Source organism: Cryptomeria japonica, chromosome 7, assembly GCF_030272615.1.
Source record: "Cryptomeria japonica chromosome 7, Sugi_1.0, whole genome shotgun sequence".
NCBI lineage: Eukaryota > Viridiplantae > Streptophyta > Pinopsida > Cupressales > Cupressaceae > Cryptomeria > Cryptomeria japonica.
The window spans coordinates 254,647,783-254,660,812 of NC_081411.1; positions in this window are offsets into that span (position 1 = coordinate 254,647,783).

Consider the following 13,030-nt stretch of genomic DNA (forward strand, 5'->3'; position numbering starts at 1 on the left):
TTCCAGAGTTCGATGAAAATTTCTAGAACTCAATGCCATGGTTAGGAAAAAAAAAATTAAATTTTAAAATCCTATATTAGAAAAAAAAATTGGCATTCTTACCAGATGGATGCTTAATCTGCTTAGGATTTCTATAACAGATCGATGCTTACCACTGGATTCCACGCCTACATCTTCTCACTCGCTCAGGGTTTTTGTAGGAGATGGACTCTTCTCGCTGGCTCTTTGTTCGGGTTAGAGGATGTTTAAGGGTATGGCTACCTGCAAACTATCGCTTACAGACACTTTTGTACGATTTTCATTAATATCAATTAATGGAAACCTGATTGCCAACCTGATTGCCAACCTGTCTTCTGCCATGTGTTTGTTTTTTCAATAAATTTTTCGAATGGATTAGATAAATCTACATTTTATTGGTTTTTTGTAGAAATAAAATTAGCGGCAACTACCAATCATATTTACAATAAATAGTTTTATATTAATTATTAAATGTTTCTAAATATAAAAATATTTGCATAGATTTCAAAGCTCAAATTTATTTTTTTACCCATTAGACGAGCATAAGATATGAAATGCATTGATTGAATGCAACGAATGCGTTAGTATATCCTATTGTTAGTAGGAACTAAATATAAGGCTAGATAGCTCATGCCCAAAATTGAGGTAATGCTGCCACAAATGAACTCATCCCATGCGGAAAAAAAATAAAAAATTGACTAGAAAAGGTTTGACATCCAAGAGAACAAATTCCAAAAAAAAAAACTCAAAGTTGTTAATTTTGTGGATCAGAATTAAAATTTATCTTGTTCTATGTATTATCTATCACTGAATTGTTGTATAAATCTGATTGTCTTCTTTTATGTTGCAGAAGAGGAGGAGCATTTTTTATTTCAATGTCCATTCTCACACATTTTATTTGGTATATGTAGTGGGCTGGGTACGATCAAGCGATGCCCTGACCGACCATGTCTTTTGGGCATGGCTGATCAAGACATTACTTGACCATGCCCCCTCATGATAATAAATGTTTGAATGAGAGACTTCATTTATCTCTCATTCAATCATTTATCTTACCGAGGCTATCATGCATTAACACTCCCTCATAGCTAGGTAAGATAAATATCAAAGGTATTGGGAGCAATATTCATAAATCATACGATGCTTATCTTGGGACCATAGTTTCAAGATGTGAATTACCTCTATCGGTGATTCTACTCACGAACTCTTAAGCGGATTGCCTCTGTTGGCGATTCTATCCATAAGCTCTTGTGTGGATTGCCTTAGTCGACGATTCTATCCACAAGCTCTTGTGTGGATTGCCTCAGTTGGCAATTCTATCTATGAGCTCTCACATGGATTGCCTCAGTCGACGATTGTATCCATGAGCTCTTACATGGATTGCCTCAGTTGGCGATTCTATCCATGAGCTCTTGTGTGGATTGCCTCAGTCAGCAATTCTATCCACAAGCTCTTACGTGGATTGCCTCAATCAACAATTCTATCCATGAGCTCTTTTGTGGATTGCCTATGTCAATGATTCTATCCACAAGCTTTTACGTGGATTGCCTTAGTCAGCAATTCTATCCACAATCTTGAGTTATTGTAAGATCATCACCTTCCAATAACCTCAAAAATACAAGTGGAAATCATTTGGATGTCATCACTTCCTTATGATTTACATAGGGTCCATAAAATAATTATTAGTATTAATAATAATAATTAATATTTACAATTTTTACCTCAGAAGTGCTCAATTTTGATTAGTAAGCTCCATCTCAATCACAAGGTATCTTGAGTTTCTTCTAGAGAACATATTTTTCTAAATATATGTCTGAATTTCTAACTTCAGCAAGGGACGCTTATAGTTTAAGTTTGAGAGGACAAGTTCTTACAACATGGTGATAGTCGAGACTTTCAAGGAGATATCAATCTGATCTTAATTGGATCTTCCTTCAGGTGGTTAGGCTTTATAGAAGGAAACCTGGCTCTAATACCATGTTAATTTTGTGGATCAGAATTAAAATTTATCTTGTTCTATGTATTATCTATCATTGAATTGTTGTATAAATCTGATTGTCTTCTTTTATGTTGCAGGAGAGGAAGAGCATTTTTTATTTCAATGTCCATTCTCACACATTTCATTTGGTATATATAGTGGGTTGGGTACGGTCAAGTGATGCCTTGACCGACCATGTCTTTTGGACATGGCGGATCAAGACATCACTTGATCATGCCCCCTCACGATAATAAATGTTTGAATGAGAGACTTCATTTATCTCTCATTCAATCATTTATCTTACCGAGGCTATCATGCATTAACAAATGTCAACACCTTGTCTAAACACCAATGGAAATTTCTTTTACATAGAAAAGAAAATACAACGTAAAAAAAGACAATTCATGTAAGAAGTGAATCACCTCAAAAATAAAAAGCAAGTGAACAAAACTGGTATGCAAATCTACTTGTATGAATACAAAAAACCATAGATGTAACTCTTCGCTATCGGTACAAGTCATGGTTGAGAGGTTGAAGTGAACATCGAATCTCTCACACATGAAAAGAGGTTGAAGAATTATGCAATTTAGGAAATAAAGTTGGAAAAGCACAAAACAAAATCTCCACTATAAAATGTGAAGCAAAAAGCAAGGTAGTGTTCCACATGCAACTACGGGAAAAAACAAGGGCTCATTCAATACAAAATAGTCAAGCAAGCATGTAGGATAAAAGCCATCTACTTATAAAAGGCTTATAAAAAGTTGAGGAACAAACACAATCTGCAGAAACCACCAGAGGTTAAACAAAACTGCAAAAAGGCTGTCCAATTGACATAAAAAAAAATTTAGCTGAAAAACATGTTGCTTGAAGAACAGGCTGATTCTAAAAAAAAAAGAGGCTATATTGCCTATAAAAGTCATGGTTCCTAAGCCAAACCACTCATGTAAATTAAAATTAGAAATGAAAATCTTACCAAGGAGGGACTGAGTTTTTCTTAAAAAAAATTTGCTAGATTTTCATTTCTGATGCTTAAATAGACAAAAGTGGGTAAAAAAGACTGCCCATGTCAAAAACAGGTGAGAACTACATACAATAAAAAAAGTTGATAAAAAAATACCTATAAAATAAGCTGCTTAAAAAAGAGTTGATGCAAAAATAGAGGAAAACCAAGCATGTAAAAAAACAAAGTCTATAATCATTGATGTCTTCATGCATGCACCAAACACAACCAAATCATGTAGATGAAAATGAAAAAAAGAGGGACCAAATCCAATGCCTGATGAAATAGAAAAATAACCTCTGAAAATAGAATGTCATCCCTCTAAAGAAGTTGACATTTTAGAAAATAATTAGTCACCCTAAAAAGGCATGAAAGACTCCTTCAATGTGCCAAAGATCGAAAAGTATCACAATGAGAAAACCATATTGTAGAGAGGAAAAACAAGGTCAGTAAAACTTATCTCCCACTTTGACTAGACAATGAAAATTTTGCTTAATCAAGGAAGCTACTAACCAAAATAAAGAACCCAGTGTACCTCAACCAAGAATAAGATGCCAAAAAAAACTACCAAGACCAGAAAGTATCTAAAAGAAAACTGAAAACTGAAAAAATGGTAGTTGAGGAGATCGCGCGATAGACCACAGATCTCATGCATCTTCAATAAAATTTGCAAAACTTTTAACTTTTTGATTTGAATGTTTGGATAGGCATTCTTATATTTTTATTACCCTTCTAAACACAATGATGAATTTATTTGCAACCAATATGTACCAAAATTTTGTCAATGATCAGATGTCTCAAAACCTAAATAGAGAATTGCAGATCTGGTGCTTTGAATATCATGTTGGCATTGATGCTTCAACCCCACAGGTTTCAAAATCATCTACAAATCAAACACCTATCATGAAGTGAGAGAGAAGCAAAGTGTTATTGAGGCCAATAAAACAATTGATCCATAAACAATTATCATATTAATTATGCAAGTAATTCCAGATGAATAATTAATCTACAATGAATCCTTATAAAAGAAAACTAAAAGCTAAATAAAACATAACCTAAGAAACCTTAGGTAAGGATAAAACAATATCATGGCATGTCCTCATCACATAACTCGAGACATGAAAAGTAGCATGACTTAAGTAAGCTTAAGTTCTAGAGTACTGATTACTCTAACATATTATTATTAATTGAAGTTCTACAATATTTAGTCCTTAATTTTTTTGTAATTTATTGACTTGGGTGTATACTAATTATTCCTTGCATTTTTTGTCTGCAGTAAATTAGAGTGGAACATATATTATCACATAAATTCCTTCATGATTATAGTTGAAGTGATAAATTTATGACAATTATTACTTTTTTTAATGCTAGAAAAATATGTATACATAATCAAATTCATTTCCCTATAGTTTGGAACTTGCTAAATATTTTTGCAAAGTCAAATTCATTTCTACATAATTTAGGAACCTTATTGTGATCCCTATAAAGTCAGTTTTCTTTTTGAGTATTTCATAGAATTGATTGAGTTTTCAATATGGTAAGATTTATATTTTCATATGTACAACTCTATCATTTTTCTACTAGGTTTCTAGAACCTTATTGTTACAACCATTTTATATTTCCACCTATTAAGATCCCTACTACTTTCCACTTGGTTGGAATCTTTTATGGTAGTTTGTTGCAGCTTTTCTTTTAAATTTTTTTTATATTTGTTTGTTATATTCATGTGTATGTTTGATATATGTTACCTAGATTCAAATTTTTTATTAGATGTGTGTAGGCTTTCAAGATGTAGAATTCAAGGTCAAGATATTCCATGTTATCAAAATATATGTTTTATCAAGTTATTATAAATTTTTAAAAGACTACATTTTCATTTATCTTATTTTATTTGCTTTAATATATATCTTCATATTATCTCACATGTGAAAATTATTTTCTTTTGTATTTACAACCAAAATGACTAGGTAACCCAACAAATATTGACTAAATTGAATATTGATTTATATGCATGGTCATTGGTGAAAAAAATTATGATAGTGTATACCATTCTCAATTACCATAAATATATATTTGATCCTCCATTTAGATATTCAATATCTTGACTAAAATTCAAGAAAATAATTTCCATGGCCATATATCTTGGCTAAAATTCATGAAAATCATTTTTCATGGCCATATATCATACTCCAAGAATTTAAATTTTGAATTTTATGATTTAGACCTAGAAAACACTCTCTTAGTAAACATTATGTCCCAAGTAAAGGTTGAATTTTTTCAAATTGCATGATATATTTATTTATTTAAATAATAAATTTAATTAATTAAAACATATATGAAAATTTATGAATCATATACAAGTTCCTAGTAATTCAAAAATTAAAGGAATGCTTTTTTTTGCATAATGTAGTTGAGATTAGGAAACTTTATCAGGTAGCCCAATCTTGCAACCAAAAACCACAAAAGAAACACAAATTCAATAAAAAATATATTTAATTTCAGTCATTGACCATAAACATAAAATTTTACAAAATGGTTACATAACACAACAATTTTTAGACAAGCACCTATAAACTCTTCTTCCCTTTATTCCTTACAAATCTCAACCTTCATCTTCCTTTGCTATTAGAATTAACTCACCACGACTCATCCTCCTCTTCCTAGAATATCTTTCTTTCATTTTACTCTCCATGAGATTAGACCCACTATATTCTATCTACCTTAACAAATATGCATCGATACTAACATCATGCAAATCCTTCTCCCTTGCACCATTTGCTTACCATGCTGTATTCAAATCATCATAAAAAACACTATGAAAATCAATAATTATGGTTTTCACCCTTGCGCTATGTTGTATGATCAATATCTCTATGTCCTCTAGAGGACTATCCATTGCTACAATTTCTTTCTTTTCAATTCTATCTACTTTGTACACTCTTTTCACTCCTCAATTTCTCCTATTATTTCTCTTTCAAAGAATTTATCTATGCTTCTCATCTCCTCTTTCAAAAATAAATCATCCTCATTCTCTTCAACTCTCACATCAAATTTAGGACTCTTTAGGTCTTGTTTCTAAACTTCTTCCCTTTTACCGAAACCTGTGAGGTACCATCACCTCCTTTATATTCTCTCCTTTCATTAGCTAGCTGGTTGTCCATAGTGATTGTTTTCTCCTTTCTTTTCTCTTCTTTCCAAGGGTTGCAAATGCTTTCTTCTTAATTCGTCCCTTAAATCTCTCTTCCAATCTACCTCCTTTCATTTTAATCTCTCTCTACTAATAAGTACTTTCCAATATGTCTAATCTACACTAAACCTTTTGAATATTTTTGACATCTTCATGGACCATTCTATTTTCCTCATTCTAATGGGTCTCCTCATGAACCATCTCATCCTTTGTTTTGAACAAATCATCTTCCTATTTTACAATTCTCTTAGAGAATCTCATGTCCCTCTATAGTAATAAGACTCTACCTACTATCAAATTCACAATTTCTTATCCTCTACTAATCGAATTTTTTTTTGGAAGACATACCTATCTCTCCTGCACTTTCTACCTAACCCTAACCTCTACTAGAATATAGAAAAATCATACACTATAATTATATAATTTTAAAATATTTTCATATCATGATTTCTAGCTACTTTGCTTTTCGAAAAAAATAACATTATAACCATCACTTGTCTCTTAACACATAGTGACCTCTTTTTATTAAATTCTCTCATTCCACAGAATTCAAACTCACTATGACAGTGATATGATAGTGATAGTTTGATTCTAATACCATTTAATGCAGTCAAGATTGTGAAACCTTACCAAGCAGCCCAATCTCGCAGCCAAAATAACACAATAGAAACACAATTTTGATAAATAAAACATGTTGTTTTACTCATTGACCATAAGTTTGAATTCTTAAAGAATAAAAGAGATAACAAAACATTTTTCGCACACATATACCATCATGTTCCCTCATCTCAATTTTTAAAATTTTCATCACTCTTTGCTAATTTTGGCAATGAGCTAGTGTCTAATGCTCTCTCATCTTTTCCGTCAGTTTTCCATAGTGAAATAGTAAACTTTATTTACTACACTAGAACCTCCTTTGCTAGGATTACTTTTCTTAAAACACATCCTCCTGCTTGTATCTACAAATTTTGATTCAGACTCTTTCTGCTTTCTCTTTGACTCTATGCACTTTCTCCTTCCTCTTTTGCAAATATTCCATTTCTCTCTAATCTTTACCAACATGCTTTTTGTTGCACTCATATTGAAATAGTCATTTTTTCACTTTTGGATATTTTATGGTAGTTTAAAATATTATTAGATGGTATGGATTGATATCTTATATTTTTATCAAACTGTATATATGGCATTCTAATTCACTAATAAGCCTTAAAAATTTATTATCTAGGTAATATAGTATTTTTATTTATAATATTAATTTATATTATTTTATAATATTTATCATAAAAAAATAAATTTATTTAGAATATTTTGAAATGATAGATATAAATTATTTTAATTTAGAAACTTAGTCAATTTTTTTTTAATAAAACTTTGATGAATTTAGAAATTTGTAGATTTTGATATTTACTATTAATTCAGATATATTATGGCCTACAAATCCATTTCAAATATTTTCAGGGAATACATATTTTGAAATACTATGTGATAGATGTTCCAATGATCTACATGATATTGATATGATGGAAGTGTAGCATAATTACATAGTAATGAGGCATCACATGCATGGTCAAGATGTGTGAGATGCCATAATTTTTCTATACATATTACTAAGTTGGGTTTGCATGCATGCCTCCTTGATAGCAAGTATTTGATGGATTTTACCAATCTAGCATAGATTTGCGTGTGGTGTGTACTATGAATGCAAATTGGTGTAGAGGATTGATTAATCCTTATTCATGTCTTTGTTGCATGTTTTTTCTTCAAAGTGTAGAGGTTTTATCGTCTATATTTTAATTCTTATATATTAAAGTCTTATTTTCTCCTTATAGTTAAGCTTAATTGTGCATTATTTTAGAGATCACAAAAGAATTTTTATATGCTCTTTATGATTAATATTTGTTATTTGTAGATGGATAATCTCAAGGTTACATTCTTTAAGGAGATGCAAATCTAATTATGTTCTTTCGTGAGTGATCATTATAATAATGTTATTGAAACTCTATTTTTCTTCCTATGCTCGCAATCCTACTATGTGTCACCATTCTACAAATCATAATAATAAAGTTATATATAACGATATTTTTGCAATATGGTTGGCTCTTTTAGATTTTCTTACATAGAGCTATTGTAGCATGTTCTAAATTTAACTAATGAAAATATAAATTGTTGAATGCAAGATTTTATTTGAATAATTTGCAAGATTGTTTATTATTTACACTTATTATTTGCATGATTCTATATGTTGGTAAGTATATTCATTATAACCTAGAAGTTCCAAGGAAATTGAAAAGTGTTATGTTTCTCATATTACATTTGCTAGTATGTTTTCTATGTGAATTGGTTTGGTTGATAAGGATATAAAACATTTTTAAGGATCATTTGAGCAACCCTTTATTCAACATATGTGAGATTTTTTATATTTATAGTGGATCTGTAAGTGTGTTTTTATATGCAAGGTCTCTTATCTTTGTAGTTTGTACATGAATGCACATCAAGATGTATTGTAGTGTTATGTAAGTTTACTTTTATTGGAGTAGGCACCAATTTAGAATATTTGAATAATTAATTTTTCATCAAAATTATCATATTTTTTAATCCTTTATTGTTAGTTGTACTTTACCATTCTACATATCTCAATTCTACAAATATATTACTATCTTAAGAGGGTACTTTCAAGTTTTATTCTTTTTGAAGTGTTTTTTATGCCATTTATTATAATCATGCATGAAGGGTAACATAGATAATTGGATAAATATTTTAGTGAAACAAGTGGCATATATTTAGCCTCGTGAATTAGTTGTTATGTGTACACAAGAGGTTAGTGTTAGATTATTAGTATCAATTATCACAATAAAAATTAGTGAGAAAAATAGGAATTCTTTGGTGGATAAGGTATGGTGTATACTTAAGTCTTGTTGCATCTTAAACACTAACCATTCACTCCTTTCAACTAGTAGAGCCTAAAGATGGAGTTATTCTTTCTCTTGAATTATTCTTTAACTATCCTTGCTTGATCATAAGTGTTGGGTCAATTTCCTAAGTTGACATTTCCTAGTCATAGCAGTTGATCTTATTTTTAGGGTTCAAGCAAGCCAAATGTTAAATTAGAGCCAACACTTGAATAGATTTGAAATATTAAGCCTAAGACTTTGGGAATGTATTTTTTATTTCCTTTCAAGAAAGGATTTGGTTCTCAACTCTTGAGATTAGCATGTTTGATTTTGCTGGTCAACATTTATGGTGCTAGAAGTAGGGCATAATATGATGGTAAGTTATTTTCTAGTATAGTCAATTGAGTCAAGTAATACTATTTTTGATCGATTTATTTGCTTCAATATTTTATTTTGGTTTGATGGATTAGAGAAATATATTTCAACTTACATGAATTTTCTATATAGATTTTTACCTTTCCTTTTTTATAGGGACGGGTGTCATACCTATGCAACTATAAACATGTGACAACTTATAACTAAATTATAGACCAAGAAAGTATGGATATCATGAACTAAAATAATGGTATATGATATGTTCTTCTTGAAAATTCAACGTATGATGATGAAAGTAAGGGGTGATTTTCCTATAAGTTTATATAAGTCAGTAATGAGATCAAATATCATGAATTCTATCTATGGTATTTGAAAGGCAACTCTTATAGAAAACCCTTATATACAATTTTCTCAAAATTCAAGGTTGATTATAAATTTAGGCCCTAAAATAATAGGAAAAATGGTGTGTTATTACATTAAATATGAGTAGATACTCTAATTTTTGTTGGGTATGATTTAATTTTTTATTTTCTAAAGGCTTCTACAGTGTCAATCAATTTTTATTGGATTGTGTAGTCAAATGAGTCAAGTAATACTTTTCTCTTCTCTCATTGATAGGTAATCTTATTGCAATAATTAGGGACTATGGGTTATGGTTGTCATAGAGCATATGAGTCTCTATAAATACATTAAACATGTAAGAGTATTATATTAGACATGGGTTTGTGATTCTTGTCAAATTGGGAAATCACAAGGTCAATGCACATCTATAATAGGTAAATTACTCTTTTAGTAGTATTTGTGCATTTTTCTAGGAGAAGAATACCAAATAATGAGCTTGGTAAATAATCTACTTCAAAGTTGAAGATGTGTTTTATGTTTATAGTTTCTTTCATGATCCTTCAAGATGAAAATTGTTGATTTTTTTAGATTAATATTTTCATTAGTTACATTTTCCTAGATATCTAGGATTCTATTGATAACATTAGCCTCCATTTTTATGGTTTCCCTAAAAAAGAGTGTATCAACAACAAATTGGAGATATGTGGTATTAAATCCAAATTCTAACACCTAAAAGTTGCAATAAGAAAGAGAAAGTGGGAGAGTGAATCTCTTTTTCTAATTCCCCTTTTGATATTGAATAAATCCATGCATCTCATTAATGAGTATGGGATAAGATTCCAAATAAATACAACTCAAAACCCACTTACACTAATTCTCATAAAAAATTATTTTTTTATAGTTTGGAGTAAGAGTATACCCATGACATTATTGTATGCCTTATTAATATTGGGTTTAAAAAGCATCATGTATTTCAAGTCTTGTTTTTAATAGAATTCACTATTTAATTGATAATGATAATTCCATCAAGGGTATGCCTTATTTTAAGTAACCCACTCAATTTATCAAATATGATTTTAACTAAATAGATCAAAGTATTATAAATTTGTAAGTATAGGGATGAGTGCCAAAAATGTAAAATATTATTCCTTAATAATGAATTTTTGAGAGTGGCACTCCATACTTTTGTAGATATCAAATCCCACAATGTCCTAGAACTTGTAATAAAAAATAGCTTGAAAACTATTTATCCCTCAAGTCTTCATGGAACCAAGTCAGAAGATAGAAACCTTGATTTCCTCCATAGTGAAAGTTTTCTTAGCTCCTCTTTTTATTCCACTTGATTGGTTAAGGTATATTACAAAGAAAGAGGTTTTGGGCATCTTGGTTTTTCTCTAGTTCTTTCCCAACAACTCCTTAATGTAGTATACTCCTTCACTCCACATGGTTGCAATTTCAATCACCTCACTTCTAAAGAGGAGAGCTATTCTCTCAATTTTTTTCACTTAACTTTTTGATGTTTGTGAAGAGGTAACATTTTTTGGTGTTTGGATCGCCCTCCTTTGGCAATTCCACCCTAGACTTTTTTATCCAATATATCTTTTCAATACTAATAATGGTGTTCATACCATCTTGGCTAGTCTCCTTACATATATTTTAATTTCTACGTCCACACAACAACATCTCCTTCTCATTTTTCTCAAGTTCCCCTTCCACCTTCTACTCTCAAAAATGTCAAGTAATACAAATTTATTACAAAGTGTCACCTTGTCTTTAATATCTCCTATTATCCTTTAAACAATGTCTATAGCACCCTTTAAATTTGGCCTTCCACCATTCCTTTGACATTGAAGAAAACTCTAGATGTTTAAGCCAAAAAAATTGAATCTTAGAGTAACCTTTGAACATAGCTCCTTTTCTATATTTTAATCAAATTAACTAGTGGTTTGAACTAGCACAGTGAATCATAATAGTAAAATTCTACTCTAAATCCAAAAATACTATCCTAGTTAAAGCTTTTTCTATCCCCGCGTTACTTTACACAAATCACCCATCTTAATGTTTCTTATGCATTAGTGATTGGTGAGTGAAAAGTACCCTAAAGGCATTTGAGCCTAATGTAAAAAAAAAATTACCCCTTATTTTATCTCATAAGTATAAAATAGTATTAAAATATGTTTAAATTATCCTAGTTTCATTTGACATCTTGGATTCTAAAATATTCAATAGATATTGTGCTAATATTTTTACTCTGACTTTCCATATTCAGACCATATATACTTGAAATAATAATCTTAAAGTTCATCTAAATTATAATAATAAAAAAATGTTAATATATTATTATTTTTTTTCTTGATTATAAGGTAAAAATTAAAATACATTGAAGTATAATCTGAGTTCATAGGTGCATAAAGCCTAACAATCTAGACAAACCCACAAATACTTGCTAGTATACCAATCGTAGACTATATTTACATTACATCATTATACCAAACCCAGGCTTTTAGCTATAGCCATATACATTTATCAATATAAAGAAAAGGTTGGTACAAAATTCTAATAATAGAATGTGTCAAAATAGTAACCAGGATTTTGTACACACGGAGTCAAAAAATAACAAGGTGCCACAAATAGAAGCCTGCTCTAGATCCAGGCAACCCAAGCAAGGGGGCCTTCCATCCACGCCAACCTCTGATCACCCAATCTCCTGGCATTACTAATCATCTAATAGCGAGCCATCACTCCATTCCCCCTTACCTCTTTCATGAGTGCATCTAAGTTGTTGACAAAGGGATTTCTCTCTTCGCTTAACCTTCCCCATGTATATCTAAGGGAGAGCTCATAGATAAAAATACTAGTGTGTCCATCCTCAGGAAATCTATGAAATTTTCCTTTGTTGAGTCTGATAACCATTATGACCTGCAAGAAGATAGTATGGACTGTGAGTCTATGAAAAGACTCTATAAGTGCCCTTTCTATCCCTTGATACCTCTCTAAATTCCTAATCCTCCAAATATACCAAATAATTTTACATAAAAGAAAATTCTAGAATAGATTAGTGCCTTTTTTAAGTCCTTTAATAAAACCAGATACAACATCAAGCATGCTAATATACCAAGGGATAATAAACCCAAACAACTCCCAAACCTCCTTAGCTATAGAGCAGTCAAAGAAAATATGTCTAACTATATCTTTAACCTTGCAAATGTTATCATTAAAATGTTTAGATCTGATAGGTA